This window comes from Ptychodera flava, chromosome 13 (genome assembly GCF_041260155.1).
Source record: "Ptychodera flava strain L36383 chromosome 13, AS_Pfla_20210202, whole genome shotgun sequence".
In the NCBI taxonomy this organism is placed as follows: domain Eukaryota; kingdom Metazoa; phylum Hemichordata; class Enteropneusta; family Ptychoderidae; genus Ptychodera; species Ptychodera flava.
The window spans coordinates 35,163,817-35,172,877 of record NC_091940.1 but is presented as its reverse complement, the minus strand read 5'-3'; positions in this window follow the sequence as shown (position 1 = coordinate 35,172,877).

Sequence of the window (9,061 nt, the reverse complement as noted above, 5' to 3'; positions counted from 1 at the left end):
CTGCCACCACTCCTGCTAATTTGCAGGATTTTCCCCTTTTAGCTCCGCTGTCAGCGACGCGGAGCTTATCAAATAGGTTGATTTTCCGTCGTTGTCCGTCGTCCGTCGTCCGTCGTCGTCGTCCGTCGTCCGTCGTCGTCCGTCAACAATTGCCTTCTCCTCTGAAACCGCAAGTCCAATTGCTTTGAAATTTTATATGCAGTTCATTTGGGATGACCTGACTTAAGTTGAACAAATCGTGGTGAAATTTGCATATTTGTATTTTTGGGGCATTTTTTGGTGTTTTTGGTTAAAAAATCTTCTTCTCTGAAACCGCTTGTCCGATTGCTTTAAAATTTTATATGCAGTTTACTTAGGGTGACTTCAGTCAGATTTGTTTAAATCGTGGTGAAATTTGCATATTTGTATTTTTAAGGCAATTTTTGTCATTTTTAGTAAAAAAATCTTTAAGAATCTTCTTCTTCAAAACTAACAGTCAGATAGCTTTGATATTTGGTACATATGTCCCTAGGGATGATCTATTTCAGATTTGTTCAAATTGTGCAGAAATATTGAAAATTGCATTTTTAAGGCAATTTTTGCCATTTTTGGTCAAAAATGTATTTCTCAAAAAGTACTCAACTGATAGTTTTGAAATTTGGTATACAGGTTTGTATTAATGAACTAAGTAATACATATTGAATTTCTGATGAAATCTGTAATTTTTCATTTTGGGGCAATTTTTGCCATTTTTGGTCAAAAAATGTGTATTTCCAAAACTACTCATCTGATAGCTTTGCAATTTGGTATACAGGTTCCTACAGATGAACTTAATGATATTTATTGAAATTATGATGTAATCTGCAATTTTGTATTTTTGGGGCAATTTTTGCCAATTTTGGTCAAAAAATGTGTATTTCCAAAACTACTCATCTGATAGCTTTGCAATTTGGTATACAGGTTCCTACAGATCATCTTAATGATGTTTATTGAAGTTATGATGAAAATTGCAATTTTTTATTTTTGGGGCGATTTTTGCAATTTTTGGTCAAAAAATGTGTTTCTCAAAAAGTATGGTCTGATAGCTTTGAAAATTGGTATAAAGGTTTCTACAGATGAGCTAAGTAATATATATATAATTTCTGATGAAATCTGTAATTTTGTATTTTTGGGGCAATTTTTGCCATTTTTGGTCAAAAAATATGTATTTCCAAAACTACTCATCTGATAGCTTTGAAATTTGGTATACAGGTTTCTATAGATAAACTAAGTGATATTTGTTGAAATTATGATGAAATCTGCAATTTTGTATTTTTGGGGCAATTTTTTCTGTTTTTGGTCAAAAAATGTGATTCTCAAAAAGTACTGGTCTAACAGCCTTGAAATTTGGTATACAGGTCTCTATAGATGAACTGAATTTGATCTTTTGAAATTATGATGAAATCTGCGATTTTTATTTTTGGGGCAATCGTTGCCATTTTTGGTCAGAAAATTTTATTCTCAAAAAACTACTCATCAGATAGCTTTGGTTGACATGTTCTTAGGGATTGTCCGATGTGATCTATTCAAAGTATGATGAAATCTTCAATTGTGTATTTTGCAGCTATTTTAGCCACTTTTTTCTGGCCACTGCATTGAGCTATCAAAAATTTCCACCTTCTACATCAACATGTGTCAAAAATAGTTATTCTCTACATAAACACAGCGGAGCTATATCGGCCGCTAGGTCGCTTGTTTTTACCTCATTTGTATATTTTTGACACTGACATGTTCATTTGAACAACGTCACATCTCAACCCCTACATCTACCTGTACACCAAATACTGAGATGGTAGCTTTGGCGGTATGGGAGCCTTTGCATGTGATGGACATACATCCGCACATACATACCCACATACATACAAACAGACATACAGATGCCATCAACTCACCATATAAGCTCTTTTTGGTACTTATATAAATACCAAATATGAGCTAAAAAATGTCTTGGACAAAAGATTCCTGATTTAATCTTTTCACCCCTAATGCCATTTAAAGAGGTCCACAATCACTATTAATAACAATGGTTTTCGGCCAAACCATCGTGGTGAAAGGGTTAAGGAGTGAGCAAATGAAGAATTGTTCTTGTACAACATGATGTTGTATTATTAATTCCGATACAACAAGGTTTTCATAATTACCTGAAACGTAGTAGGAAATTGATCTTTTGAAAAGCAACAGTTTTGAATTTCCAAGTTAGTGAATTTGCAAATAGCTTTAAATTTCTTTGGAAATACATCATTGATGACAGGGAGCAAAAACATACTTGTAAAATTTAGGTGATGGATAAAACTTAGTGCCTTTTTGAAATCAAAGTATGAACATGTGAACAATCCAAGACAATCTTTACGCTTTAATTAACCCCCATATGCCTGTACATAGGTCAAACCGTCTTTATTGGAAACAATTGGAATATACCATGATGTGGTTGTCAAAGGGTAAATGCTGAAAATATGATGTTGACTACATGTAGTACAGTGGAGATGAAAGGACCTGGATTATTCAGGATGTTTTCCCTGACAACAAAATGCCTTGAGGTGGTGTATGAAATCGTATTCTGGTTTTAAAAAATGACATTTTACAATCGGTACGGATAAAAGGATGATGAAATAAATGATGTATATTGAAACAGATTGAATGGTGTCAGAAATCCTGTGCACATCTGTGACCAATTGCATACCGGAAAGATTTTTTTGAAGGTAATTGGTTAATTTCTTCAGACATTTAGAGTTATTTGTATCAAACAAAAAGTTTACAAGATTGCAATTCGGTTCATGAATGTTTTTTTAAAGAATGAAAAAAACTGAAAGGAACAGGAGAGAATGAGAATGCCTGAAAAATTGTGCATTACCAATGAAATCAGTAAAATCAGTCAAAAGTTTTATCTGTGAAGCTTGTTATTGAAACAAAAAATGAGAATAAAGCATAATATTAAAATATGAATGGTGAAATTTGAATTTGAAAAGCTATCCGCAGAAACCTGCAACACGCCATGATGAGACTGCAACATTTTCATGTGTTGGATCTGTAACCATGACTATCAATGATGAAAATATTCACTTTTTGTGTGTTCGTTTTACACAAATTTGCATAATATTGTCACTGTCAAGTTCTGTAGAGTGACAGAGGAGTTTTGACCCATCAGTATTGTCAATAATTTTGATCATCCAGGGAAGGTGGTAGAGAGTCAAACAAATCCATGTTTACTGAAAAAAAAATATACAGTGCTTGTCAGTCAACTTGTTTTCCAAGCTATCCCCCATTCTTCATTTTAACAATTGTTCATATGTCAGACATAAATTTTAAAATGGATATGGCTTGCATGTTTAAACGACATATATTGACTTTTGGTCGGTTTACAAAGACCCTTAATATCACCATGATTCTATCAAAAAGCAGAGTTGCAATTGAGATGTTGATTGCCATTGAAATAATTGCTACAAAACCAACCAATCAGAGTCTATCTTTATCACTCACTTTCATATGACATGCTGTATCCAAGGGCATCATAAAATTATATCAAAATTGCGTTTTCATTCGATATATTTTTTTGTAGTAATCTTGCTACTTTGTCATTAAATTTGAAAAATGAATTTATTCACTTTTGATTTTTCCTACAATTCCTGCAATTTTGTATATTCCAATAATTTTTGCCTGTAAGTAAATTATTTTATATGCGATTTGGCCTTTAGGAAGGTTTCCAATGTTTTGCTCCTTGTGTGATGCACAAAGGAAAGTGATATATTTCACGAAACATTTTTATGTATTTGTAAAAAATTTCTTTGTGGTTACCACAGAAAAATTTCAGAGAATTTTCAAAGTGCCGGTAAGTAAATCTGATACCAAGGCATAAAAGTACTTAACTTCAGTGGGCAGTCCTGGTAATACTACACAATGAAATTTATTGTATATTTTTGAATTAACCAATGACACTTTTCATCTTCAGGACCTGGATTTGGTCAACATCAGCACCTCGGTCTGCTTTCACATCGATATATTATATATGAATCACCCACAAAATTCAGACCTTCAGGCGATTCGCAGTGATTTTGTTTGTATCTGAATATTAGTGGGTCTATTTTGTATCTTCCAATGTCAACATAGTCTGATCAACGACAGTTATACATGATTCATTTGCATAGGTGCAACTGCACACCAATCGTATATAATAGGATTTATTCTTCATGAATTTAAGATAGATCTCATCCAAAATCCAGTATCCTTGCAAAGCCAAACATGTAACACATAAATAATAACTTATTATCTTGTTCCTCAGTACTTTCTCTTTTCATAGCATGACAGCCGATTGTACATTTTAATATAATTGCTCATGAATCACACAAATAACTCGACAGACGATATTTGAAACAGAAATGGTTCACAATGTTGCTGAATAAGGAAACTGCAATAAATTTTATGTAAATTAAACAGATGACTTGAATTTAACACTTTGGCTCTTGCCATGGATAAAACTAACGTGATCTTTTCATGTTAGACCAGTTACACTTATTTGATATTTTGTTTATTATAGTATTGACCATGGTGTTTAAAACACATCATCCATAAATGCCATGTTTCGTATGTTATTCTACAACACACTATATCTCTGACCCATTTGTCTTCATTTTTCGAAAAGTTAATAGTTTACTTTGCTGGAGTGTGAAGTTCACTGTATGATACTGCAGGAACAAGAAATAGTTTTGAATAAGAAAAGTCAAGGCAAATAGTTCAATACCTATTGAAAAAGCATGCATTCATACCCTAAAAATTTTCCCCGGAAAAAAAATCATATGTTTGGTCACTCATTTAACAGTAATATTACTGTAGTTCAAGCATCTGTAGCTTAATCAATTCAACTGTCATTGACTTTTGTTCCCTCACATTCCATCTTTTATGCCAGAGCCACACCCTAACTTTGATGAGAGAAAGCTTGAAGGCTACTGAATCCCATGTTGCTACCCATAATTCCATCTGTTGACCTGATATAGCCAATCAGCAACCTTGAATATTGCTTAGTCAGAAACTACATGGCCTCAAAGTTCCAAAACCCATTTAATTGGTCAAGTTTGATGTAAGAATGGTTCATATTCAGTTATCACAGGAATAAAAATTTACGATCAACAGAACAATTTTTCATCACTATTTAATGGCATTTGTATGTAAAAAAAGAAGTCCTGTATTTGTAACCTCTGTTTCACTGTAATGTTGTTATATTGCTGCTTTTGATAATAATGTTAGTATTCTAATTTTGGGGACTAACTGCCCAAGTTTTATATTAGCTTGATTTTTCTCCCTTCAGATACAAAAAAATTGGCAAGTTTTAATTTTTTTCTGTGATAAAAGGCTATTTGTTCTGCACTCTCAGGCTAAAGCGAATCTCCGAAGGTCATGCCTGTCGTATTTAGTGGGATAATAAGAAATAGGAAGAAAGATACTGCTGACATTTTCCGCAACAAAAGAACTCTTGGCTAATACTTGGTTGCCATGACGATTGCTGTATCTGTTTAGGAGGGCTAAGCCCGAAAAGTGCAAGTATGACACAGGCCTGGTGTAATCAAGCTAGCATTAGTGCAGTGCCCGGGGCAGCAAAGACTGCTTTGCAATGGGTACATATGTTTGGCCTTTGGCAAGGTTACATTAATCACTTTTACCATAGAATTCTTTCTCTCTGTTGTAGCTTTCTTTTGTCAGTTGCATATAATATCATGAGCCCAGAGAAGAGGGTTATATTATGTTGATCGGAGACGGTCAAAATATCATTCGATTGCCAAATCATTTCTATATATTGCCGCCCCCGATAAATTACCAAGAGAAAAAAGAAGTCATGCAAATCTGCTAGCTAGTAGAGGGAAAAAAGTAATGTCATTTGTCGCTCTGGGCCAGAAGGCAATATAGCCACTGTAACCTGACAAGTTAGTGTCGGCAGTATTCTTTTCGGAAATGGGAAATGTGTTACGGTGAAGTAAAAATTGCAGGAAATGCCCTTAGCTGTCATTTCCTGTCTCTAGTGCAGGTACTGCACACTCTGTCAGGAATGTTGGCTCTGTACCTCCTGAAGTGAACAACATAAGTGACACTGAGATGGAAAGAGGGAAAGAGGTAGATGGGGAGGGTGGGGGGCATTGATATGCACCATAGAGCAGGGATGTAGGAGATTTCATTGTACAGGGAGTATACAGTGGGTGTTTGGTTAACTTGCCGTGGGGTACTTCAGTCACAGTCTATTTGCATATTGCCTGTTTTTCTTCTTTTGTTGTATATATCGACTCCTGAAACGCTGAAATGAAACACGGTACAAATACACCCCAGGGCGCATATTATTGGCAACTGTATGCATATGTATCTGTTCATTAAGCTTCTGGTTTCCTGAGCTATGCAAAATGCTAACATGTTTACTTGCTTCATGATGTGTCCATGACTGTAAAGAAGTGACATTATGCACGAGTGTCACTCTTTAAAAGTCATTTATTTTTTCGTGGTGTGAAAAATTATTTGTGTTTGCAGACTGAATATTTCAGCTTAAACATCTCTGTGGTGGGTTTTTGCTATTGATGTGCTCATTATATACAAGCCGTCACAATCTATTGAGTGGAACCAATTATTCACCAGTGCCTTTGGGTAAAGTACCATTTGCCTCTAACAAATCCAGAACATTGATACATCTCGCGCGGAAAATCTTTACCTAGCTCATCTGTTTGACCCCTCAATGGTAGCTGGCCTGTGTTTCCCTCTCTCTCCGAATCTGAAAGCCTGGCGATTCCATTTGAAGCAATCACAGTGACTTTGCCACTGAGCCATTTCTCAATGCAGGGTATGATGATCTAAGTCTCCAAGAATTAAAAGTTGAAAACTTGCATCATCATGCTTTGGTCTCATCCATTTCATTCCAAATGTTATCTGTGTGTTATGTATTGGCAATGACTGATTTTGATAGACTCTGACATTTCAAAAAACAAAATGAATAAAACTAGAATATAAATGATTGACAAAATATTTCCTTGATAATTGACTTATAGAACCAAATCATCTGAACTAATTAGTGCTGAAAATTCAAAATAGCAACAAAGAGACTCGGCCTGAACCATTCACCCCTGTTCCTCAGTGCAGAGGTCCAACTTTGCCCATAAAATACCCATTGGGTTGTACCAAACTGTAGCGGTGAAAGGGTCAATCAAAGAATAGGGATGTATGGTTGATGTATGTTAGAGTGAAAGCTTGGAACTATTTTGCTATTTTTAAACTGGACCGTGGAGCAAGGTTTGGAGACTACAATTTTACTTTATCACAAACTGAATTCAAATTGAATTAAACGAGGAAATTTATTTGATATTTCTTCAGTTTATTTGTTCATGTACATAGGAAACAAAGTTTCATAAAAATATTCAAGCAACCAACCATGCTCTACAATCGTTGATTTTTGTCAAGGCATATCAAAATGTCGAAATTTTAGAGATTTTGTCATTTTTGAGATTTGTCATCTTCTCTAACATAAAATGTGGAAAAGAACTTGATATAGGGACTGGAAATGAAGCAGTTGAAAAATCAGTAATTTTTTTCTTTCTTTGGAAGTTGCAGAAATCCCGTCTCAAATTAAAGAATTTGATGAATGTCAACAGATTAAAAAAAAATGATTGAACTGGATCAAGCAAGCAACCTTTGCAAACTTCTTTGCTGATAAAAAATGCATCCTATGGATCTTACAAAGTACCCTTGTTGATTACTGGTATTATAAAGTCCACATTTCAGCCTAGTGTTCATGTACACATTGGACAAATTTACAGAATCGTTTTGTTGTGCTATCTCTATGATTCATATGTGAAAGAGGCATTTAGGGTAGAAAGCCTGTCCCCCCTCCAGAAACGGCATAACTCACAAGATACAACAGAATGGATTTTTGTTTTCATAAAATTATGATGATGAGTTAGACTCCTTGGGTTAGGTAAAGTGTGCGCTTCATACATGCAAATAAACTCCTAAGACCTCTCAGCTGCATAACATTTTGTTATGGGGTTAGGTATAGTATTGAAAGATTCAATATGTTCTGTGAGGGCGCTATTCATTTCAAGATCAACTGACAAAGCAGGTCTTTCATCAATAGCAAAATTGTGGTGTTCATGACTGGAGGAGGGTTGTCTGGTAAAGTCCAGATGGGTGTACCACTTGCATCACACATGAAAACCATACTTTAAAACATTGAACAGAACAAAAATGTATGGCTCAGTTTTGATGTCAGTACAGATTCTCACAACTTTCTATAAATTCTTGCAGCCCACCACAAAAAAACAGAGTGAAAACTATGCCACTTCTACACAAGGAGATTGAAAATAGATGTTCCACCTCAAGGCCAGACCAACTTGGACAGAATATTCCCATTTGATCTTTTCAGAGAGGTAGAGCCTCAGGGAGCCCCAAAGGCTATGGCTAGGTGTCTCTGTTTTTGAAAGCTGGTCTATTGATAGCTACTGGGTCGAACGACAATAACACTTGTTACAATGACCCAGATAGCTAGCATTGCTGTTTGCCAGGATACCTGAACACAACAACCTGAGTTGCATAGCTGTGTGAAAGCGTAGTGCTTTACTGCTGTGACACTCTGCATAACTTAATAAAGCCCTATAAATTGTCTTTTGGATTTTTCTTTCAATAAGATGATTTGAAATAAGAAAAATGCTTACTGTAGTGTGACCACAGGTTTTTCAAACATCGACAATGAACATTCAACTTAGATTTTAACACCCTAAGTCATATATGGCCACAAGTGAGTACACAGAAAACTCTGAACAACCGAGGATGGAAAGACAATATGGCTTGATAACAGGAGTCACAAACATCTGTCCAAATTTTGGATACTATTTGTTAAGCAAAATGCAAACAAGATACAGATAACAGGACTGTAAGCAAGCACAGCATGCATTTCTTGATATCGCAAACTGATTTTTAGTAGACTTGAAAATTTTAAACTGACACTGGCCAAGTCTTTGTTGCTAATCCTTGTCGATCATACACAACTATGGGAGCAAAGTGAAAAGACAATGAGAACCAT